This window comes from Oryctolagus cuniculus, chromosome 15 (assembly GCF_051225735.1).
Source record: "Oryctolagus cuniculus isolate XC-2025 breed Fujian yellow rabbit chromosome 15, ASM5122573v1, whole genome shotgun sequence".
NCBI lineage: Eukaryota > Metazoa > Chordata > Mammalia > Lagomorpha > Leporidae > Oryctolagus > Oryctolagus cuniculus.
The window spans coordinates 72617173-72643366 of NC_142881.1; the positions used below are offsets into that span (position 1 = coordinate 72617173).

Sequence of the window (26194 nt, forward strand, 5' to 3'; positions counted from 1 at the left end):
CGGCGCCGCAAGGTGGAGGATTAGCCTATTGAGCCACGGCGCCGGCTCAAGTAAATCCAATTATTCTTGCATGTATGGTAAGCCTTACATGTAGCTTGAAGTGCCATATTTTACTGATGCTTTTTTTTTTCACTTTTATTGTCTTTGATGATCTCTATTGCTATATACCATAAATTGAGTATTCTACCTGTTTCCATGTAAGCATTCTACTTTGTGGTGTCTGCTATATCTTGTATTCGATCTAGTGTATATATTTTCTTAGACACTGTAATTTTTATCTGTCACTAGTTTCCCATTTCTCGAGGGTCATTGTCTTTTTTTGCCAGAGATTGAAAGCCTTGGTTGATATTGCTTCACATACATTTATCAGTTTTCTAAAAGGTTGTCTCAGGTGGAAGGGCAAACCTGGTCCAGGTTTTGAGCAAGACCAGAAATCATGAATCTTATCACTTTTAAAAGTTGATACCTTTCCTTAAGCATACATTTGTTTATTTATTTATTTGAATTGGACAGAGAGAAAGAGAGAGAGAGAGATATCTCCATCTGCTGGTTTACCTCTCAAATTCCCACAACAGCCAAGGGTTGGCCAAGCTGAATCCAGGATCTCGGAACTCAATCCAGATCTCTCACATGTGTGGCAAGGAGCCATGGACTTTATCTATCACCTGCTGCCTCCTACAGTGTGCATTAGCAGGAAATTGGATTGGGAGCAGAGCTGAGACTTGTTTCCGGATGTTTTGGTATGGATGCAGCAACTTAACCATTGCACTGCATGCTGGCCTCTAACATGAGTGGCCTTTGCCAAATGGCTTAAATTTTCTAACCCTTAATTTTCTTTCAAATGGTGATTAAAATTTTACCTCCCTCAAAGAACTGGTTTTTGTTTTTTTGTTTTTTTGTTTTTTTTTTTACAAAGGTATTTAGGATTAAAATACATAGGGAAAATTTGGTGTGGTTTTAGTTTGTGAAAAATTATACTAATTTAAAATGTTAATGGTAAGGGAAGCTGAGTTTCAGGTATATGGGAATTCTTTGTACAACTCCATAATTTTTGTTTTGTAAATGTAAAACTATTCTGTAATAAAAAGTATAAAAAAGTAATCTTTAAAGAAAGCTTAGCATATTATCTGATACTTGAATTATTAAAGATTGGTGTTACTAAACTTACGAGGTAAAGCATGGAGACTCTATAGGTGGTGTTTTTGTAATGTCATCAGCTAGCTGACCTAAAGGAGAGGGAAAAGCGCACAGGCCACATGGCAGGCAAAAAAAGAGCAAAGCACCGTGTGAGGCTTTTAGAATCCTGGGGTCTTAGACTCTCATCCTAGAAGCCAGACTAGAGGTGGTACAGGACCTAGGACTACAGACTGCGTCCATGGACTGAGCATCAAAGGTAAGACAGGTGGATGTACTCGGGGCTTACTACAGGTGCTCCTTATGCCACCCCCACTTTGCCTGTGGGAAAGGCTGCATTCGCTGTGGGTGGGGCTGAGCTTTGTGTTTGAAGATGCCTGGGGCTACTGTCAGGAGAATCTGAGAAAGGCAGAGATTCAAAGTATTCCCCTTAGTTTTGTCCATACATATTTTTTTATTTGACAGGTAAAGTTATAGACAGTGAGAGAGAGAGACAGAGAGAAAGGTCTTCCTTCCGTTGGTTCACCCCCTAAATGGCTGCAACAGCCAGCACTGCGCTGATCCGAAGCCAGGGCCCAAGCACTTGGGCCATCCTCCACTGCCCTCCCGGGCCACAGCAGAGAGCTGGACTGGAAGAGGGGCAACCGGGACTAGAACCTGGTGCCCATATGGGATGCCGGCGCCGCAGGCAGAAGATTGATCAAGTGAGCCACAGCGCCGGCCCCTGTCCATACATATTTATCATTGACATAAATTAATTTTATTCAGCGAATGATCTTTATAGGCAATGAAATGCAAAGGTGGAGGAGACCTAGGGACTCTCATTTGCCTGATTTCGAAGAGGCCTCGGCCGTACCTTGAAATCAAATGTAGTTTCCTACCGTGCCTTACGTTGTGTACATGTGATGGCTGAAATGCACTAGATATGTTCTCTTTCACAGACTTAATGTAGATGACATGCAGACTACCCTGAGCTATGTATTAGTTTGCTAAAGCTTCCAGGACAAATTACCATAAATTGAGTAGTAATTTATTTTCTGAGGGTACTAGAGGCAAGATCGAGACACTGATAGGTAAATGTTCTGCTGTGTCCTTTGCTTGCAGTCAGCTGACTTCTCTCTGAGTGCTCACCTGGCCATTTCTCTGTACACTTGTGTTCCTGGTGTCTCCTCATCTTCTAATAAACTCGCAATCCTTTAATATTAGAAATTGCCCTGAAGGTCTCATCTCACCCACTGCTTCAACATATTAATTTTTTAGGGGACCCCTGGGGGCAAGTATACACTTTAGTACACAAGATGGTATAACGGGGCCCGGCGCCGTGGCTCACTTGGCTAATCCTCCACCTGCGGCGCCGGCATCCTATATGGGCACCAGGTTCTGGTCCCGGTTGCTCCTCTTCCAGTCCAGCTCTCTGCTGTGGCCCGGGAGGGCAGTGGAGGATGGCCCAAGTGCTTGGGCCCTGCACCCACGTGGGAGACCTGGCTCCTGGCTTCGGATCAGCGCAGTGCTGGCTGTTGCAGCCATTTAGGGGATGAACCAGCAGAGGGAAGACCTTTCTCTCTCTCTCTCTCTCTCTCTCTCTCTCTTTCTCTCAGTGTCTGTAACTCTTCCTGTCAAATAAATAAATAAATAAATAATCTTTAAAAAGAAAAAGGATGGTAAAACGACTAGGTGCTTGGTAAATCAAAGCTTCAGATTCTTGGACAGAAATCACTTACCTTTGTTTTACACAAGCCAGTACTCTGGCTCACAGGGTCATGAAGAGGGAATGTGGTAGAAGGTGTAAGACCAGAATCTTCCCTGGTGTTTTTCAGGAGTTAAATCCATGCATTTTACTCCTTGTTTGCACCACATCTCTCCAATCCATGAATATGGAGAACATGTTCTTTGGATCCCTGCTCCTGTGGGCTCTGTCCATTTATGGCTTGAGGCAAGTGTGGCAGAATTTCTGTTTGCTTCACTGTGGGGAGGGTTTGGGAGCCTGTATGCTTTGGAGTGATTTCAGGTTACTAGGACATGTCCAGTCATCTCATTCCAGAGTGTCTGGCATATAATCACTCAGGGAAATCATTTGAGTAAATGAGGGGACCAATAACATCTATTTAAGTGTTCATGCCAGAGGGCATATGGAGACACCTACTAGGAGTGAATGAGCCAGGAGTGGAAAGTGTGAATGCAGTTATCCCTGAAGACTGCTTTGTCCATCAATGTTTCTTTTTGGAATTCCATAGAGTCTGTTGTTTGAACTCCTTTTAGTGCTGTCCTGATCGGTTTTAAGAAATTAAAGAGAGTTCATGTAAACTACACATTTGAACCATTTTCTGCATACTTTTCCTGCCGCCGGAAGGATTTGTGTAAAGGAGAGGGAACAATAAAGTGACTGGGCAGCTGAGGGCTGTGCAGTGCCGGGGATGGCTGTTCCACAAGCCTGGAAGGAAATGTCAGCTCTTTCCATTTTTACGGAGTTATTTTTAGTGTGGCTTCTTTTCTCCTTGGCTAGTGCCAAGGATCCATGTTCTACTGAGAAATGAACCTTTTTTAAAGTATTGTTTCTGTCATATAAGTATTTAGCTAATTCTTTTTTAAAAAAGATGTACTTATTTATCTGAAAGAGTTACAGAGAGAGAGGAAGAGAGGCAGAGAGAGCAAGAGCAAGAGCGAGAACAAGAGAGATCTTCAGTCTACTCATCACCTGGTTCATTCCCCAGATGTCTGTAGTGGCCAGTGCTAGGCCAGGCTGAGGCCAGGAACTAGGAAGTTCTTCCAGGCATCCACATAGGTGGCTGGTTCCCAAGCACTTGGGCCATCTTCTGCTGGTTTTCCCAAGCCATTAGCACAGAATTGGATCTGAATTGGAGCAGCCAGGACATGAACTGGTGCCCATGTGGGATGTCAGCATTGTAGGCAGCGGCTTTATCTGCTACTCCACAGTACTGGCCCCTAGAATTTAGCTAATTCTATATCCATCATGCTCTTTAACAAATGTCTCACTTCTTCTAGGCAATTATTTATTTCTATTTATATTGTAAGGTTTGTTTTTTCTCAGTCACCTGCAAAAAATGGAAATGATTGCTTAGTTTTTATTCTTATTTTTAACAAAAATGATTTGAAATTACATTTCAGGTATACATTACTACTTTGGAATGGACTAAAACAGAATATATCCTCAACGGGGGCCTTGAGGATATACAGCATGAATTTCTAATGCATAGGAAGGTATTTTGAAGTTTCTTAGCCTATCATGAATGTCCCTAAAGAATGAGGCTAAATTTATTGACCATATAGGATAATCTGTCTTATTCCTTCACAGTAATTCCTCAGGTACATGACATTTCTGGCTTCAAAACCAAGTGACTAATGTGTCACTGCCACTTAGGTCTCCTTTCTAATCTTCCTTTATGTACCATTGGGAAAAACAGACTTATGAAAGCCAAGAGTGCTATCTATGGAGGCAGAGGCGCACTATGGGCAACCCCTCCTGGGAAGCTGGAGAGCTGTGCTCTTGGCTTCTGACCCTGTGCTCCCTATGTTCCGATAGCTATGGACACCAGACTCCACCTAAGTGTTCCATCCTGAACCCTGCTAGCCTTTGGAGTCTACCTGAAGCATGAATTCCTCTGTGTTCATTTATTCTCTTTCTCTTATTTCCTTCTAATGTTTCATTATGACGATGAAAAAATTTTGGCCATGGTGCCAGTGTTGTGGTATAGCAGATTAAGCCATTGCCTATGACATTGACATCCCATATGAGTTTCAGCTGCACCACTTCCAGTCCAGTCTAGCTCCCTGCTAATGTGTCTAGGAAAGCAGCTGAAGATGGTCCAAATTCTTGGGCTACTGCCACCCACAGGGGAGACTGGATACAGTTCCAGGCTCTTGCCTTTGGCCTAGCCTGGCACAGCCCCAAGCATTTGGCCATTTGGGGAGTGAACCAGCAGGTTCTATCTATTTGCCTCTCTCTCTGCAACTCAGCCTTTCAACTAAAGCAGTGAAATCTTTTGGAATAAAAGAGAAATTTTGCCCATAAATATTGTACATGTATGTGATGCTTTTCTAAATATGATTCTGTAGTAAGGAACATCTCAATAGGAAAGCCCAGTTATGGCATTTTTAAAGGATATTTTATAACTGAACTATATATATGTCATTTCCATTCCTTCTCAAGATTAAATGGTATCTGTAACCAAAAAATCAAAAACCTTGAACAAATTGAAAGAAGGTCATGAAAATTCATGTTTAGTCATAGTTCCCTTACAATATTATTACAGTTTGGCTAAATTTCAGACATTTTTGCTATTTATACCTTGCATAATTATGATTACATAATACACTTATTTTTTATTTGTTTAACATTATATTATAATTAGGTTAACAGATGCTTCATAAACATCACCTTCCATAACAGCATAAAATACCACTGTGTGACTCCAATATAAGTTAATTAACTGTTCTATTATAGGAAGGCATGACATTTAATGTTCTGCTATATTATCTATGGAAAATATGCCAATATAATTCTTTGGAAAGAATACTTTTCCATATTTAGGAGAGTTTTCCCTAAAGATAGTCTATGGATATGTAGAATTACTAGGTCAAAACTTAGAAACATTTTTAAGGCTTTTAATGAACAGTATTTTTGTCAAACTGTTGACCTATCTGGAGCCCTGTCCCTAGCACCAGATCACTGGATGTAAGTATAAATTTGTCCATCTAACTTCCCAAGTAGTCAACATCTGAAGTATAATAATACGTATCAATGTTCTTAACATCATTTGTATTTCTCTTCAGATGCATTACTGATTATCTGAAACAGGTGTAATTGAAAAAATTGATTCTGTTGCTCCTTCTCCCCATTTAACATCCTATTTCTAGCTGTCCTCTGTCTACTCAGTATTTCTTACTGAAAAACTTTCCAAACATGCTTCTGTTACCTCTCAGCTTTCATATTTACTGCAGAGAAATCTCATTATTTGTGATGATGAGACTTGTACAACAGAATTTTAATGAACTGTCTTCAATGGTTCTAGAGCTGGGCCCATCTCTAAACACTGCTGACCTCAGGATTCAGCTGTATCCTCACGCAGATCTGCATAATCCTGCTTTATCTGTTGCTATTGACACCACCATCTACACCCAAGAACACGCATTGGACCTGATCACTCTCTGGCCATGCATTGTTCTTCAACACCTTCACCTCCTTTCTTTTCACCTATTCCCTTCTCTCTTCTTATTCTTGACCTGGCACTTCTCTATGTAGAAGGGATTTTATAGCCTCCTAAGTTTTGTGTGTGTGTGTGTGTGTTTTTTAATGAAAAAGGAACCCAGGCTAAGTGCCTCTGGGTTGTGTCTGAGGCTCTGGGTCTCTGAAACTTTCTGCATCTTAACATTCATACTCCCTGATGCTGTAGACCCATGAGTTTGACTTTAAGTATTTCCTAAACTTTGCTTCTCTGCAACTGGCATTTCTGTGAAAGAAAGGAACAGAGGTTCTCACAGTCAAATAAACTGTGAAATGGCACTTCCTAAATGCTCTTCTTGATTTCCAGTTCTTATAACCATATTCAAAGGTTTAGAGATATCAAGAAAAAACAGCATGTTTTAACTTGGTCATTCCATACTTAAAACCTACTTCTTTATTCTTATTTTCTGTGGGTGAACTAAGAGTCACTTTTTCTTAAAGCATATTTGAAAAAGTAGCTATTTTGAAGATAAAACCTGTTTATGGAGGTGGGCCACAGTTTTATCTTAAGGGAAGATCTGACTAAAAATAAATGTTCTCCATGTGTGGAGCTGGACTGTGCATGCATTGCTCTTCAGCATGGTTACAATTCCTTGAACATGCAATAAGGAGTGTGTATGATCAAGAGCGTACAGACAGAAGTCCAGCCTGTAAACTGCATGCTCTTTGCTGGCAGACAGCCAGGGGGTACCTACTTCAGAGAAGTGGGTGTCTTTATGGGCAGTTGTTTGCCCACCAGTCGGAATGCTTCAGTTTAATTTATCAGAACAGTGTTCCCATAAATCTGTCTGTCACCCAAAGGAAATCATAAGGACACCTTGAGATCCTGAGTGGGATCATTGATTTATTTGTAGCCATCCTGCTCATCCTATCACAGCTGGGGAACTGCTTTGCTGTGAAATAGAATTTCAGTTGGATGTGAAATTAATCAGTTTTCACAGGTCTAATTTTTGACTAAGACACTGTGTCAGTGTGTTTGGTACATGCTGTGTTTGAGCCTAGAAGCCTACGCCTCGCATTTGTGTAGCATCGTGACACCACCAACTGCCTGTCCAGTGCCATGGGGAACAAGGGGACTACGGAGCAGATGGTTTCTCTTCTGCCACTCCAGCTCATTCTCCTAGGTGAGATCCAGAGAATGGCCTTCCATAGCCTAATGTATCAGGAAGGGACCTCAGTGACCATCAAGTGTGACCCTGTGCCCAGTGGAAGAAATCTCTTCATCAATCCATTGTCAGTGACCAGCCCAATCACTGCTTTCAGTGGTGGTGGAATTGCCACCTTACAAAGGAGGCTGTGGTTATATTTTGAATCATAGCCAAGTTTTATGGAAAATTATCTTTTCCTGGATAAGCCACAAAAGAGTACATTCCATGTTGTCTTACATCCTCTCTGGCATGACACCAATGTCATGGGGATAGTCAGTCACTTTTCATATCTTTAATGGCTCTGATGAGATCCATTTGTGGTATTTTGGTCTTAACATGCTTTGGAACACCATATATAGAGGAAGAAACCGACTTTTATGATCTAACACTGTCTGCCAAATCCAGTCTCTTGAGGCAATTAAATTAGAAGGGGATGCACGTCTTCCTGAGAAACAAAATTAGGCAAGCATGGGCATTTATATTTGCTGCAATGTCCTCAGCCTAACAAAAAAGAATGTTTCTCTACTTACATAGGCAATCACACAGAAAGGATCAACAATCCTGTTTTTGAGCTTTTTTTTTTTTTTTCATTTTTCAAAATGCTACTTGCATAAGGGAAACAGTCTGTGAATAAAGAAGCTTTTGGTTTTGTGCTGAGATTTCCTGGAAAGAACATACTCAACCGTGTTTATTCATTCGTGCTTCCCTCTTAGTTTGGATGGTCTGCAGAGATAAGGGAGAAAAGGTGAGAGAATCATGGCCCCTGCCATCCAGGAGCTCAGGACTTCCCAGGAGAGAGACAGAAATGACAGACACACACGCACATAGCTAGTGCATGAGGCAGAAGGGGAAGGCTGCTGTAATAAGAAAAGCAACAAAATGCTGAGGCAGCAGGAAGAAGGCCAAGGTTGATGCCAGTTGGGAGGACTGGGCAAGTGTACACGGCTGAACTAACTCTGAGTTGTGAGTGAGAAAATGGATGGGGTTTCAAAAGTAGAGATCAGAGTATTGCTACACGGAGGTATTTTTCTAGAACATTCCTCAGTGTGGGAGGCAGAGGTTTTTCAAACTCTATTCATCATTCTCCATGCATATTTGCTTTTGTAATGTGTCTTTTGATCAGTGCACCCATAGCTAAAGTTTTTGAGATGGCATTATTTCAAATAAATATCTTAAAATTTAGTATTTGAGTTCTAGAGCCTTCTCATATCGGCTCAGAATATCTACAGGTAGCTTCCTGGTTTTTATTTCCTCCTGCATTGTCTCTTAATTTTGGATGGGGTCTTGGTCTATTCATTCTTTGCCTTCAGCAAGGGAAGAGGGGAAAAAAAATAGCATATTGTTGGATGTCTCAAAACTTCCTGATTTGTTGAAGACACTGGGACAAGGAAAGGAGAGGAAAAGGGTGAGATTTTCCATCTGACGAATTTAGGGGAGAAATTCTTCCATGGTCAGGAATATGTATACAAAGGCAATGCTTTTTTTTTTTTTTTTTTTTGACAGGCAGAGTTAGACAGTGAGAGAGAGAGACCGAGAGAAAGGTCTTCCTTTTTTCGTTGGTTCACCCCCTAAGTGGCCGCTACGGCCACCACACTGCGCCAATCTGAAGCCAGGAGCCAGGTGCTTCCTCCTGGTCTCCCATGCAGGTGCAGGGCCCAAGGACTTGGGCCATCCTCCAGTGCCCTCCTGGGCCACAGCAGAGAGCTGGACTGGAAGAGGAGCAACCGGGACAGAATCCGGCACCCCAACCGGGACTAGAACCCAGTGTGCCGGCGCCACAGGTGGAGGATTAGCCAAGTGAGCCGTGGTCCCAGCCAGCAGTGCTCTTTCTACATGACCATTTTCAATAGACATTTACATTCATCCTTTATTCTTTCCCGAAAAGCATGGAAGAAATGCATACTCTGTATCCTGCAGTATATATTACAGCTTGTCCTCTCAAAGTTCACAGTCTGGTGAAGGGGACAAAAACATGTAAACCAGCATTTATAGTGCAGTGCAATAAGGGCTATGACAAAGGGAATATAGAACATTTGAGAGCAGATAAGAGAGGCTTCAAGTAATAGCTCCAGAAGAAGATGCCTGATCCTCTCAAGAATTGTATGGGTAAAGGAGGGAAGCTTATGGCTGGCTGATATAGTGGGTAAAGCCACAACCTGCAATGTTGGCATACCGTATGGGTGCCAGTTCATGTCCTGTCTGCTCCACTTCTGATCCAGCTTCCTGCCAATAGCATGGGAAAAGCAGCAAAATGTGACCCAAGTATCTAGGCCCCTGACGCCCATGTAGGAGATCTGGAAGAACCTCCTGGCTTCAGCCTGGCCCAGCCCTGGCCATTGTGCCCATCTGGGGAGTGAACCAGTGGTTGGAAGATCTGTCTGTCTGTGTCTCTCCCTCTCTTTCTGTAACTCTTTCAAAATAAATAAACAAATCTTTTTTTAAAAAAGGAAGGGTAGCTTCTTTTTAGTGAGTATAAGTATTCAGTGAGTGATTTTGCAAAGAAAACAATGTATTTATTTACCTTAATCAAGTTTATTTGCAGTTAATTACAATGTGTGTCCTCGGGATGTGTAAGAGTTTGATGCACTCTTAGTAGTTGATGAACAAGAGCAGCACTGATGTATGAAGCATGATGTACTGATACAGAGATGCCGTCTAAGTAATGAAGATCTCCCAATCTCAGTAGATCTTGGAAACTTTTCCATTGAATGAAATAATATGAATTTCTTTTAAAACTTTCTATAAAATTAATGAAAATATACTTTATATTAAATGATACATTTTGGATGGACACTGCCAACAAGTCTAGCAAAAAGAAAATATCACTGCTCATTGAAGAGCCACCATTTATTGAACATACACTTTGTATTTGTACATCATTAGTTTATTTCCTCTTTATATAAACTTAGCTAATATTGCTGGCTAGCTACTCACATACATTCTCTTCACTTGTCTTTTCCAACTGAATTCTGGATTTGTTCTGTTAGTCAATCTACTCTTCTTCATGTGGCTACTCCTATTCTTTCCTCAACCATTCAACACCAATCCTTGTGATGGAGAATTGGTTAAAAGGTGGGCACGGAATGCAACTCTTAGAAACATGAATGGATATGTCTGAATGTGGTGCCTAAAGTTGTGCTTACCTGGGTCAAGGGAGCCTGGTCTGAGGATGCACCAGTCACCCATCAGCAGCTCCTCCTTTAGACAACCCAGGAATAACGTTGCATTAAGTGAGCTAACATTGTTCCTCTTCTAATGTGAGTTTCTTTGGGTTAAGTTTTCTGAACTCTCAGCCAAAATCATTCTAATTGACATGTATAGGCAGTCCGATTATCCCCATTTTACAGATTGTCGCTCCCCCTCTTCGTGGAGGAACGACACAGGACCCTGCGCTGTTCTTTTGTCTGCTCGGCCCTCCCCGGGTTTGCTGCTGGTTCTTCCCGGGTTGGCTACTATCCCTTCCACCTCCGTGGAAGGGCAGTTCCCCCTGGCCACATTCCCCACTTCCGCAGGGGAGCGGCACACCGCCGGCCGGCTTTCTCGGGGGCTGCACGGGTGTTCCTTCAGCTAGATGTTCCCCTTAGATGTTCCCCGTGCATGCCGTCTCTCTCCTCCTTTATAGTCCTCCTCCGCCAATCCTAACTCGGCTGCCCACACGCCGAGTACGCTGCTCTCCTCCAATCAGTAGCAAGCCCTACAGTTTATTGGTTGAACTGGAGGCAGCTGTGCGAAAGCTGTTTACTTCTCTCCCAGCGCCATATTGTGGGAGAGCAGATGCATAGAATAAGTCTTAATTCCAGTAACTCAGTCTAGTCCGGTTTGCTCCCCACACAGATAAGTCATGTGCAATACATCTTTGTACTCCATATATTAGTCACCACAAATATGTTTATAGTCCTTATCTATATTCCTGAGGAATAGTGGTCTTTCTACTTACTGCTTGTTGAATTCTTTATTTAGTGGAGGATTAAGCTTGTGATTATCAAGTAAATTGAAAGTGTATTATCTCAAAAATTAACAGAAAAATAAGTAAGGAAGAGGGACAGTGGAAATTATCATTTTGTTCTTAAAACACTACATATGAGTATATGAAATCTGTTTCCTTCATATAAATAAATAAATATTAAGTCATTTATCCAAGATTGTACAGTTAGTCAAACATCAAAACCAGGAACAAATTCAAATATGTGTTATTCTACAACCCAGTGGTTAATTTTTGGCAGTGTCTCTTGCATAGTGTTCATATCTTTATTTGAAATGCATGCTATGAAAGCACTGAAATCCATATGCCAAGTATTTCGAATAACTCAAATATATAATCTATAACTAAGTCATCATCCCTGATCTTCTACATCAGGGATTGATACATTTTCTCTGTAAAGGAGCAGATAGTGTTTTGGGCTTGGTGTGTCAAGTGATCTCTGTCACAATTACTCCACTCATTGTAGCTTAAAAGCAAACCTGCTACAGACCACATATAGACAATGAGCTGAATTGATGTGCTAATAGAATTTTATTTACAAAAACAGATGGCCATCCAGAGTTGGCCCACAGATCACAGTGTACTGATAACTCTTCTCAATGACCTGCCTGTCATTCTTGGTGAGCGGGTCACTAACTAGAACAGGTAAACACGGTTTTGCTAGGTGGGTGTAAGAAAGAGTCACAGCAGTCTAAGAGAAGATGCAGCTTGGAGTACCAGTGTGGGAAGAGAAGGATAATTGCTCCCTTTTGGAAACTTCACAGTGTTAAAGAGGGTGACTGTGTTTCTATTGTATAGTACAGATTGGGAAACTGTTTAATCCAGTGTAAACTGAGGTACACCTCATGACCTCCCCAAATATAGAGGCAAAATTTAAAGGATTGCTAACCTATTATCTTCATCTTACCTAGAATTTCTGTTAAAAATTTCTTCAACAATTCCTTCCAAAAAGCACCATTTTTCTAACACTTAAATTATTGAGTGATCTACAAACATTTTAATACATAGCTGCTCTTTCAGCAAATGGAGAGATAAGGGTTGGAAATGAATAGATGATTACACCTGTTCGACTTCAACTTTAATTGCTTTCCAACAGTCACAGAGAATGGACTAATTTTCTCTAAACAATATTTGTTCTCAAACAAAGGGCTGGGAGTTAAGTTCTGTCAATAAGGCAAGGCACTTTGGAAAAATACATGAAGCATTTTCCTTTTTTTTTTTTCTAAAATTGTTTGCAAAGACATAGCTGTGCATAGACTTTGATTTTTGTGAATAATCTAAAATATTAAATCTTGTTTGTCCTTTTTTTTTTTAAAGATTAATTGATTTATTTGAAAGTCAGAGTTATACAGAGAGAAGGAGAGACACACATAGAGAGAGAGGTCTTCCATCCGCTGGTTCACTCCCCAGTTGGCCTCAATGACTGGAGCTGCGCCAATCCAAAGCCAGGAGCCAGGAGCTTCTTTATGGGTCTTCCACATGGGTGCAGGGGCCCAAAGACTTGGGCCATCTTCTACTGCTTTCCCAGGCCATAGCAGAGAGCTGGTTCGGAAGAGAAGCAACCAGGACTCAAACCGGTGCCCATATGGGATGCCAGCACTGCAGGCAGCGGCTTTGCCCACTACACCACAGCACCGGCCCCATGTTTGTCCTTTTATACTTCTTAAAAAACTGAAAATATCAAAGAGGGATAATAGAAAGTTAAGTTCAAAAAATAAGAAAGGAAAATATCCACGCTTCCTCCCAGCCTCTAATCTATTTTCTGTCTCTGTGGTTTTACTTATTCTGGACATTTTGTATAAATGGAAACTCTCATATAGTCTTTTTTTTTTTTTTTTTTTGGACTGGCAGAGTGGAGTGGACAGTGAGAGAGAGAAACAGAGAGGTCTTCCTTTTCTGTTCATTCACACACACACACACCCCGCGGCTGGCGTGCTGCGGCCGGCACAGGCACACCGCACTTATCTGAAGCCAGGAGCTAGGTGCTTTTCCTGGTCTCCCATGCAGGTGCAGGGACCCAAGCACTTGGGCCATCCTCCACTGGACTCCCGGGCCACAGAAGAGAGCTGGACTGGAAGAGGAGCAACAGGGACAGAATCCGGCACCCAGACTGGGACTAGAATCCGGTGTGCCGGCGCCGCAGGTGGATGATTAGCCTAGTGAGCTGTGGCGCCCGCCTCTCATACAGTCTTATATCAACCTTCATTCACTAATGATAATGGCTTCGACATTCACTCATGCCACAGCCTGTATCAGTCCATAAAAACATAATATATATTAATAATAGTCATATTATGGATATGCCATGTGATTATACTATGTTTTTTGTCCATTCATCACTTGATGGACACTTTAATCACTTCTACTTTTTGACTGCTTTTAATAATAGTTCTGTTAGCATCCATATACATGTGTAATTAAGAGAAGTAAGTGGTTGGGTTTCTGAATAGTAAAATAAAAGATCCAAATAAGGGGAAAATAAGATTTAAACTAAAGTGAGTGATGTTTATTTTTATGAAGGAATTTTGAGGATCATATCAATATGTAGAAATTATTTCAAAACCATAATAGAATGAAAAGGATATTTGGGAGAAAGTAATAGAAATTCCTTCTATGAATCATTGTCTTTGTTTTATTTTAGTACCTACCTCCCTCTCCCAATCCCAGTCTTGCACTTTTTTTTTTTTTTTATGTTCTAGAAAGGTGGATGCTGGATGGATGGGCAAAAGTGAATGGATTATGTAAAAATGTCTGCTAATTTTCCTTACTTTTTCTTGGCCTAGAATAACTAATAGGATGTTTTCAACAAGGCACTCACATATATGAACAAACACCACATTTCAGCCCAAGTGGAACTGCAGAATTCTCTAGAATGTTCATTACGAAGTTGGGGGCTTCCTGGCTTCCCATTGTTAAACTATGAACTCTTAGGAACATTGCATTGTCTTTTCCAGACCCAGTTTCTCTTCTGTAAAATGAAGTAGTTTTTATATCTGATTAATAGATATATCTGCCAACCATTATTGTCCTATGTTGACTTCTAAAGCCTCTAATTCCAAGATTCTGTGGTTTGAATTGTTAAAACTAAAAGTAGTAAGGCAAATTTAGACTATAAGAAGAGCTGGTAGATAGCAGTGTGCTTCATTAATTGAATTGGCTGTAAAATATTGAAATGATTTTAGTTCCAGTCAGTCAATATCCACTGCTCAATTCTGCGTGAGTGATGCCTCCCTGTGCCACTCTGAACGACCTCCCCTACGGTTCTGAAATGTCATCACAATGAATCCAGAAGCCAAGGTTTATATCTGGCCCCACAAGGGGGTCTTCAGCACCTTGATTTATTGTTACAGGTGCACACAGTTTTATTCCCATTAGTCCTGTCATTTCCATACGCCTATTCAATATTTTGAATGTCACTGCCACAAATACTTTCCAAACAAAAAAAAAAATTGAGTGTAGAAGAAAGTTCATAGGCCGGCACCACAGCTCACTAGGCTAATCCTCCGCCTTGAGGCGCCGGCACACCAGGTTCTAGTCCTGGTCGGGGCGCCGGATTCTGTCCTGGTTGCCCCTCTTCCAGGCCAGCTCTCTGCTGTGGCCCGGGAGTGCAGTGGAGGATGGCCCAAGGCTTGGGCCCTGCACCCCATGGGAGACCAGGATAAATACCTGGCTTCTGCCATCGGATCAGCGCGGTGCACCGGCCGCAGCGGCGGCTATTGGAGGGTGAACCAACGGCAAAGGAAGACGTTTCTCTCTGTCTCTCTCTTTCACTGTCCACTCTGCCTGTCAAAAAAAAAAAAAAAAAAAAAAAAAAAGAAACAAAAAGAAAGAAAGAAAGAAAGAAAGAAAGTTCTTCAATAAATAAATATATAAATGCTTATACAAAGCATATAGTGTATTTTTCACATGAAACCAATGAACATTTCAAAAATGAACTTGATTTTTAGTGAGCCTCAGGTCCATTTATAGAAGCACAAACAGATTTTTCATTGTTTATCTCCAAAAAGATGATTGCTGATATGGAGCTACAAGATGGTGTTTATCTTATCTTGCTGAAGATATGTGGGTGCCTGTGATGTTGGTATCTTCATCATTGTTATAGCCATTAAGATACTTATTCACTCAGAAGGCATATATTGGGCATCCACTATTTGTCAGGCCTGAGATAAATTATGAGGCTACACCGATGGCCTTGCCAGGTATTCAGGATTTCCCTGTCTGACTGGGGAGAGGGTAGAGAGCAAGCATGTAGGCAGTGAAGTTACAATTCAGGTGATTCATTGTAGCAGAGGCTTTCAAAAAGTTTTTGGAAAATATTTGCTATAAGACATCTAGGCATGAATATCAATTTTTTGCACCAAAATAAAGTTATCTTTTAATTAATGTTTCCACTTAAATGAGCACTTACAGCTACTTCTAACCTTAGGAGTTGAGGAAGACTGGTGGCAGCTTATAACTCTCATAAATCTTAATTAAAATTTTTGGTGTCCATCGGAGGCAAATAGCTGTGCATTCAAAGTAAGAGAAAAATTATATTTGATTTTATAGAACCTTAAAGGAATCCAGTGTATTCCACTTTTGGGAGCCTCAGGGAGCCACAATCCCCTGGAAGCTTCTCTGTTTGCCCAGTGTGGGGAATTGCAGAATGCTTGTTAATTTTGCATGATAAAGACACAGTGGATATTTGCATACTGAGTGAAGAGAGCTCAGCTGTGCTGTTGAGGTGGGTGTGTCAGTTATTGATCATAGAACCCAATTGTCAGATGCAGGGATACCAGACAGAAGCTGTTACTTCAAGAACAGGGGCCTTTCAGCCTTTTATGTCACATGAACTCATCTTGAAAATAAAGATGTCCAAATAAGAAACATTGTCCACAGCATGGTCAGCTTTCTATTTTTAAAGCCGTTCTTAAAGTGGGGCATCAAGTCTCAATTATAAGGTTGTTTAGGAAAAATGGTTAAGAAGAAAGAGAGCTGGGCAATTCAGTCTACGGTGACACCTTGTTGAAATCCTTTCTGCCCTCCCCCATGGCACCTGACTCAGCAAATAGGCACAGACTAAAGTCTGAGAGAGGAGCTCCCACTGCACTGGAGATGCGTAAAAGGGACCCAGTGCACACAGGCTCAAGAGCTTGGAGTTCAGGGTCAGCCAGTCCTCTACAAATGGCTGTGTACTTTCCTCAGCTAAAGATAGTGGCTTTCAGTGTCCATACTGCTGCTCAGTGTACATAAGGTATCATGCAAAATAGTGGAAAATGGTTCTTCTGGCAGCCAGACCATGACATTTCCCTATGAGCACACACTGTATTCAACTAGACTGCTCTGTGACTTTGTTGGGACCCAGAGACAAGTCACAGTGTACATGACTGCTGCTTCTGTGTCAGGAACAAACTCTACTGTAGTCCTATTGTATCCTGGATTTTTAAGCTACTTCATGGCCATGCTATTTCTCCTTTTTTTTTTAAAAAAAAATATTTATTTATATAAAGGCAGAGTTACAGAGAGAGGAGAGAGAGCTAGAGCGAGAGAGAGCTAGAGTGAGCTTACATCCACTGGTTCACTCCCCAAATGGTATCAACACCGGAGCTGGGCTGGTGCAAAGCCAGGAGCCAGGATTTCTTCCAGGTATCCCGTGTGGATGCAGGGGCTCAAGCACTGGAACAGTCCTCTGCTGCTTTCCCAGGCCCGTTAGCATGGAGCTGGATGGGAAGTGGAGTGGCCAGAACACAAATTGGTGCCCATTTGAGATGCTGGCATTGCAGGCAGCGGCTCTACCCACTATGCCTAAATGCTGGCCCCTTCTTCATAGCATCCAATCTATGAGGTAGCCCCACATAACCAAGGATTAACTCATCCTATGGGGTATTCAGCTCACAGTTCAAACTCCCTAACAAGGCTCTTCTGTTAGATGGAACTAAGTCTCTGTAGGTAACTAAAAATCTCCTTGTTTTTGTTTGTTTGTTTGTTTGTTTGTTTTTTTTAATCAAGCAAATTTTTACTGAAGCTTAAATTGTGGTACGGAAATACATTTCAACTGATTTAAGTCTAACACCAATGAAGAGAGAAATCATGGCACCAAACTTTTCCTCCTCTGTCATACAAAGATTAGATTACTATTCAATCTGCCATTTTCATTTTTATAGGCTTTGTTACATACAAATTTGTGCAAGTTTTCCACGTTACAATTGTTAGGGAAATATTGAAAAAATCTATTAGGAAAAAAAATCAGACCTCAGGGTTAGTATGACAGGTACTCATTTAATAAAGATTCACTGACTATTTAGTAGAAAATGGTTTTCTTATCAGGAATACATCCACCACACCATGTGTGCAAACACATGTGCACACACACAAATACACAAAACACATGTTCATGTCTTCTGGAAGCTTATAATCAATGGAAAATGAGATGAAAATAGTGAAAGCTATCATTTCTCATAACAAATCTGAGGATATCCTCTTTGGTGTGGTTCATTTTTGTTAAACTCTGATAAATCAGCTCAAAGGCTCAGCTTCCCACACCTGCATGTTATCTATGCTTCAAGACTATGAGTAGCAGTAACAATGCCTTTGCTTTAAAGAATGGAACACAGAGAGGAAAGTGACCAGGATAGGGCCTTTAACTAAAGATAGACAGGGCCCAAGAGAAGAAATACCCCACCTGGCAAGACAGAGGATTTTGTAAAGAATAGATTTATATGTAATATATGATATTATATATATATATATATATATATTGAGTGGGCACTTATCATTGTGTTGCTAAAATTTTCTCTGTCTCATTTTCTGTGTATCTATAGCTGACTGTAAGGATGCATAGGATAGAGGGTCAACCTCTACCCCCTGCAAAGGGGAACATGTGCAAAGGCCTCAAGGGACCTGCAGCATTTGAACCATCGTGGTCTGAGAACTGACATTGGAGGGCAAGGAGCAGGATGGGGTGAGGGCAGAGAGTATTTTTTTGCAGGTATTGATGCAAACTGATCTTAAAGGGGCTAATTCACTTGATGTTGGAAAGCATGTGTGTAAGCAGGGCTCGAAGGGGTTGCCCCAGGGAGGATGGGAAGGAAATTAAGTAGTGGATTTAAAAGCCATGTAAGAGGTGGAATCAAGAGATGGGGGATCAAGGGAAGGATGGCTGTTTGTCTTCTGGTCTGCACAGTGCGGTTGTGGGTGTCACATTAGCTGAGACTGGGCATCTTGAAGGAAGAATAGGTGTGTGGAGGTAGAGCGAGAGTTCAGCTGACTCTAAGTTAATTTAGAGGTACCTTTGGAATGGCCATTAGGAATCAGGCAGGCTGGAATTCAGAGAAACCCATAAACTAGATGTGTACATTTGAGAGTTATTGGCATTTAGATGAGAACAAATAGGATCACCTAGGGCATTCGGTTTTGAGTTTAGGGTGTATGCAAAGTACCCTAATACCTTTCTAAAGTGCATCCAGGAGCCACCTCCAGGGTTTCTGGGCAGAAGATCTGAGATGGGGTCCACACATTCATGTTTCTAAAGTGCTCACTGGCAGATGACTCTGATACTGCTGGTTTGAGGACTGTACTGAGGGTGCTATTCTCTTGGGGAATACGTTCAAGTGAGGAAAGAACAGGATTAAGAAGATGACTTGTGGAAGGCAGTAGAAGAGACCGTATCAAGCTCTACTGGTTTGAATCCAGAAAGAGCCTTGAGAAATTGGGCCAGGGCTTGGTTTCTTCATTTGTAAAGTAGAATAATAATTAATAACACAAAGTCACAGTATTATTTTAAGATCAAAAGAGGTAGCCAAAGGAAAATGCTTAGCACAACATCACAATGTCAGCTGCTTTTTAGTAATAGGGCATCTAAATATAGATTAGATCAGACTGAGGTGGCAATGTGAAAGAAAAAGAAAAATCAAGAATATATGATGGGGCTGGCGCTGTGGTGCAGCGGGTTAACACCCTAGCCTGAACCACCAGCATCCCGTGTGGGCACAGTTTCTAGTCCTGGCTGCTCCTCTTCCAATCCAGCTCTCTGCTATGACCTGGGAGGGCAGTGGAGGGTGACTCAAGTCCTTGGGCCCCTGCACTCGCGTGGGAGACCTGGAAAAGGCTCTTGGCTCCTGGCTTTGGATCGGTGCAGCTCTGGCCGGAACGGCCATCTGGGGAGTGAACCATTGGACGGAAGACCTTTCTCTCTCTCTGCCTCTCCTCTTTCTGTGTAACTCTGACTTTCAAATAAATAAATAAATCTTTAAAAAAAAAGAATATATGATAACCTATAGGCTGATGAAAGTGTTTTTTGTTGCTGTTGTATGAAGGCAGGAGTGATTAAGAATTTCAGATGTTGGGGTTGTCGTTGTGGCTCACTGGGTTAAACTTCTGCTTGTAGCACCAGCACCTCATATTGGAGTGCCAACGTGAGTCCCAGCTGCTATTCTTCTGATTCAGTTTCCTGCTAATGCACCTGAAAAGGAGCAGAAGTTGCTGCAAGTACTCGGGCCCCAAGCCACCTATGTGGGAGACTGAATGAAGTTCCCGGCTCTTGGCATTGGCCTGATCCACCCTGGGTGTAGCAGTCATTTGGGAAGTGAACTAGAAGTTTCTCTCTCCTCTCTCTCTTTCTGTAACTCTGCCTTTCAATTAAATAAGTAAATCTTTAAAAAAAAGTTAGAACAATATCAGAATGTCAGATACGTTGGAGAGTTTTACAAGATGGGAAAGTGAAATGGACCATTTCCACGAGGTGATTTGGGATGTAGAGATAGTGCCAATGAAGCTTATAACACAGAGTCTTGCACTTGCCAAGGGCTGCAGGGACTGTGATAGTTACTATTAGTATTATACTTGAAAGAAGTTTGTGTATGTGGATGTTTGCACACATGTACAAGGAAACACATTCAGGTTCAGAGTATACTCTGCAGTTGCCAAATAAACACATTTCCATTGACCGAGCTATGTCCCATGAAGGTTTATTGAAGCTGGAACAGGGTTAAAAGCAATATTTCATACTTTCAGGTGACAGGTAAGTCATGCAGATTTAACAAGGGCCTCTCTACATTGGCTTCAAGAATTGGTGGCTCTGGGATATATCAAGAACTGTCAGTCCTCACAGCAACCCCATGACTCAATCAAACTTTTAAATTCCTTGCCCAACACTCCCCTATTTCTTTCATGCCAGCAAAATGGGCAGTTGCCTGATCTCTGGCAGCAGGGAGAAAACTGTCTTTGCCTTTTGCTAGCTGAGAAATGGTTTGTTTCCCTTTCAAACGCAACTGCATTCTTATTGCTATTTTCTTTGACCATTAAATATTTTATAGCTCAGTCTCACGCCAGTGCTCCTCTCTGGGTGCCCAATAAGTGGCAGATTGAAATGGGAATTTTAATGGATGTCAGCAGGATTCATTGACACTGTCCCCAGAGAAGAGGCTTCAGAAGTCAATGACAACCAAATTTAAATGACTTCTGACCTGGGAAGGTATTTTACCAATCCTAAAAGCTTTTAGATTAGATTGCCAGATTCTTAACTTTTCTTATAGAATTTTATCTCATGAGCTCAGTGGAGGAAGGAAAAACAGTTGGAGAAGTCGGAAATTTGCAAACCAGGAGTGTGAAGCATTTATACGGGGTCTTCTTTGTGCTTTGTCATTGTCCTTTGATAGGTAATCTTGCTCTCCCTATGCGGAATTCATTTTCTGGTGCCAATTAAATCATATATATTTAAAACTCAACTCTAACGCCAACCCTTTGGGATGCCTTCAGAGATAACTATGGCCTGAATTACGCTCTCCTTTCTTTGACTATCTACTGCAGTTATTATTTGTGATAGCTAATTTAGCAGCACTCTTGTTCCAGCAACAAAAATGTATCCCCACAGTATGCAGCATTGTGCTGGCAACATAGAAAACCTCCGTAAGTAACATTCCAGTACAACTCAGTACTTAAGGGAAAAAAAAGTCATCATTTTAATTCATTAATAAATTTACTTTCACCACAAAGTCTGCAGGGATTTCAGTCTTCTAACCTCGCATTTTCTTCCCATTTTGCCTTTAATGGATTAACTACTACCACCTCCCACTGTGCGTATAATTACTGTACTGATTGCTTACTATGTATGCTATGTGGAGTGGAAAGAAGACAAAAGTGAAAAGCAAAGCGCTCTCCATGACCTCCCCAGGCACAGAGACCAAAAATCATAAGAAGTAAGAAAACACATTAAGCTGCCTATAGCACGTGTTCAGGCACTGTTCCCCTGGGCAGCAGCCACGTTCCGTTGGGTTGAACCCTTGGCCTTTGGTCGTCATGCCTGGAAGCCCTTCATTAGCACCCTCTCTGCTCATCTTAAGTCTAGCATTCCTTTAGCAATTCTGTCTTATTTTTTGTTTTGTTCTTGTTTTCTCCTCCCTTACCTTCCATGCTGAAGAGTTAAACTTTTTATCTTTTCATCCAATTCTATAAACATTACCAAACTTGGTTTTTGGTATTCTTCTCATGTCCTAACCTCTAATGAAATATATATTCACTTCCTAGAAGTGTTTAAATAGAGTTTTTACCTTTATGATTATAGCAAAAACAGACACACTTTTCAACATGGAAATTTAGAAAAATGGTTAAGAATAAAAAGGTCTTCATTCTGTAAATGTCTATTGTGTGCAGATACATGCCAGGTCGTTTATAAGATCATGAATGGGAGATAGGAAGACCTGCACAGCTCCACAAGAGCTCATGGCCCAGGCGATTGGAGACCCACAAGCTGGTGCAGTAGAGAATGAAGTCTAATAATGAGGCAGCCTTTTTTGCGAGGTAACAGAAAGAAGTGTCTTGAGGGGCAGATCTTTGGTCTAGTGAGTAAAATGCTTGTGTCTAATAATAGAGTGGCTGGGTTTGATTTCTAGCCCCCGCTCCTGATTCCTAGTAATATGATATTAATAATATTCCTGATCTCTAGTAATATGAACCATGGGAGACAGCATGATGGCTCAAGTTGTTGGGTTCCTTGCCACCCTTGTGGGAGAGCTGGATTGATTCCCAGCTCCTGGCTTTGGCTGGACCCAGACCTTACTATTGAGGGCATTTAGAGAGTGAAACAGTGGGCGGGAGTTTTCTTTCTCTTTTATCTATGTCTCTCTGCTTCTCAAATAAAATAACATTTTAAAGTAAATGAATAGCCTTAACAGACACAGAGGAATTCACGGAAATGTTAGGGCCCTCTTTCTTTAATTCACCTGAATCTTCATCCAAATAATGTTTTGAAGACAACTATAACAAATTTATTTTCCCAGTTTCATTCCTAGAAAGAGAAATTTGATGAATGACATGACAAAATAGTTCTGTATACTTTAGTCAGCTTAGTGTATTTTAAAAACTAGTGTAGTTTTTAAGCAAAAACATAAACTGGTTCCAGAAATGTTGGACACATTCACAGATGAGACTTCTCTGTCTGATTGCTGTGATGCCCCAAGGTTGTTCAAGACCATAATTTGTATGGTCTGGAGTTAGATTTTATCCATTATCTCATTCTCACAAATGTCTCATGTTTTCCCTTCAGAAAAAACCCTCAGCTAGGTACATTAGAGCATACTGGGTTTGCCGGAGAGAATAGTAAGAAAGTAAAGAATTGCACCTTATTTGAGGGGACTTCAAAATGTTAGAGGAAAAAAGGAATTGAAGGATAAAAGTATAAAATATCAACTGTATTTCTCAACAGAAGTTCCATCAAATTCAAGGCACTTTTGTAAGTGATGGTGCCAGCCAGATGGTCCATCCCTAAAGTACTAAGGGTCCTGGGAAGTTAACCATGTCAGGGCAATTGTTTCTATATTATTAACCGACAGAAAAAAAAAATCAGTGCCCTTTAAAGACTTTGTAAGATTAGGAAATAAAAAGAAGTCAGAAGGAGAAATCAGCATTGTAAGGTGGATGCCTAATGATTTCCCATCAGAGCACTTGGCGAAAGGCACCCTTGTCTGGGGAGAGCTGTGAGCAGGAACACAGTGGTGGTAAAGAAGGACTCCCTGGGGAAGTTTTCCCAGGTGTATGTCTGCTAAAGCTTTGGCTAAATTCCTCAAAAATCTCCAATATTAAAAGGATGCCATTCCTTGGCCCTTTAGAAAGTCAATAAGCAAAATACCATGATTCTGTCCACTGCTGCTTTGACTGGACCACATCACTCTGTTGGTAGGCAGTGCTTTGATTGTGTTGGGTCTTTAAAGCCATCTTTAATTTCCTGTTACAATTCTTCCAAGAAATGCTTTAGGATCTTGATCGCATTTGTTTCAAATTTCCATTGTAAGCTTTGTTTCTGTCTAGCTTATCTGGGCTCAATAGCCTAGGCATTCCTTGCTCCAGTTAGATTGTGCAAACATCCATAGTTTCCAATTAGATTGTGTAAACTGAACCAATTGAGATGTTTGTATTGCTAGCTATTGTTTCTGTTGTAAATTGTTGGTCTTCTTCAATTAGAGCATAAACAGAATTAATTTCTTGCTTGCCAACTATGTGTGCTTCAACTGCAACATCGTCTTATCCCTTCTTAAAACCAGTTAGTCACTTGTAAATTGGTGATTTTGGGGGGAGAGGGATTGTCCCCAAAAATTTTTTATAAAGAATCAGGTTTCACCATGAAATTGATGTTTGTTTTGCTTAATTTTTGGCACAATTTATATTATTCTGATAAGGCTTTTTTCAGACCTGTATCTTATTACTCTCTAAATGCCGTAAAGTAGATCCTGTTCAGGCATGTTTTAAGAAGTGACTGTGAGTTTCATCTGGTATAACATTTTTTAAAAAAAATTCAATCTTTGTTCATAATATTCATTTTCCATTAACTTATGAGATCCCTCATATTTGATTTTCATTTTATTTATGTTCTATTTCATATGCTTAATATATTTATGTTAGGCAATTAACTATATGTTTGTATATGACATATATATTACATTTATGTGTATTTAAAAGCAGATTGTATGCATGAGCATATCATCCATAATTATAGGCTAATGCTTATGTTTATTATAATAGAAAGCGTGACTAACAGTGACTTAGAGACATTATACTAATTAATATTCAACATAGATCTAATAGGTGGTCTTAAGAGTTGGTAGCACAGTCTACTGATTCATTGATGCTTCTGTGTTTCCATTCACATCTTGATCCTGATGACTTCAGGCTGAGAGTTTGACTTCAGAATGAGTTTATGTTACCTTGCCAATGCCTCTCTGATTTTATGGATGATGCATAATGAAATGCATCTGTAAATTCTAGGATTCCAAGTTTATTGCTAATTACAGGTTTGTTTGCTTTTCTACTTAGAGGAGGATAAAATCCAATATCCTGTCACTGTTTGTGATATTTAATTATGAAAAAAAATGTTTTTGTTGAAACTAGACATGTCACTGTGAGGGATAAGCATACATATTTTATGTTAATTTTGAGATTCTCTCTGCTATGGAAATAGAAAACCTGTGTACATGCTAAGCCTGGTATCTCTGCATTTTCCCACTGCAGACTTTTGCAGAATAATTTACTTGCATCTCTGATCCTCTGTAATATGCTCATAGATGACAGCATGATGGGAAAGTAGTTGTAGGATAGGGTGGTAACCACTGGAGACAGCAGTTGTCAGATGGAAATTAATTGATTGTAATTGCCTTACCATTGTATTACACTTGGAGTCTGTAGCTTGTTAGAACGACTGATTATACAATAAGGATCTCACTTTTTATGCTGTAGGTTATGTTAATGAAAAGCTGTTCTTAGAGGGAGTGATCAGTGAATATCAATAAATGGATAATAAGAAATTAAAGGAAAGTTAACTAGCTGATCATGAGTTACTATACTTCAGCAATCAGAGTAGCAGTTAACTGTGTGTCATTTCATATTGAATTTTTGCCTGAAGCTCTTGAATTTTAAATATTCCCTACAGAAGGAGAAGCTGATTCTATGTGACTCTTTAGCACACACCGTCTTGAATTACAGATATTCATTGTAGAGAAGATTGTCCTGAAATTGGGAAATGTGCCTGTTTTCCAAGACCATTATTTTATGCCAAACTATTAAAAAGCATGTATTTTAAAATGGGAAAAAATACATTTTCAACCCATTATAACACCAAAAAAGAGGATAATAAAAATCATTTTTCCCCCCAAAGTTCAGGATACATGAGTAATACAAGAGTAAATCTGAGGGCATTACTTGTACAATGTTCATCAATAATAAGAATACCACAATAATAATATGGATATGAATTAACATATTGATGTGTCTAACATTTGACTGTAAGAGATTACTGAAAATCAGAGACCCACATTAATGCCTATGCAGGGCTGGCGCCGTGCCTCACTTGGTTAATCCTCCGTCTTGCGGCGCCAGCATCCCATATGGGCGTGGGGTTCTAGTCCCAGTTGCTCCTCTTCCAGTCCAGCTCTCTGCTGTGGCCCGGGAAGGCAGTGGAGGATGGCCCAGGTGCTTGGGCCCCTGCACCCACGTGGGAGACCTGGAGGAAGCACCCGGCTCCTGGCTTTAGATTGGTACAGCACCGGCCTTGGCAGCCATTCAGGGAGTGAACCAACAGAAGGAAGACCTTTTTCTCTGTCTCTCTCTCTTTCACTGTCTATAACTTTACCTGTCAAATAAAAAAAAATGACTATGCAAAAGTCTGGCATGGAGAATACAGAGGTATCAGACATAAATTGTGTACAAGCCGGCGCCGCGGCT

General features: G+C 40.8%; 1 protein-coding gene across 8 annotated transcripts in view; it reads left to right on the top strand.

Annotated features, from left to right (window-relative positions):
• Positions 1-26194, top strand: part of NRG3 (neuregulin 3) — a 1154964-nt gene that overhangs the window by 492463 nt on the left and 636307 nt on the right. The window lies entirely within an intron of this gene.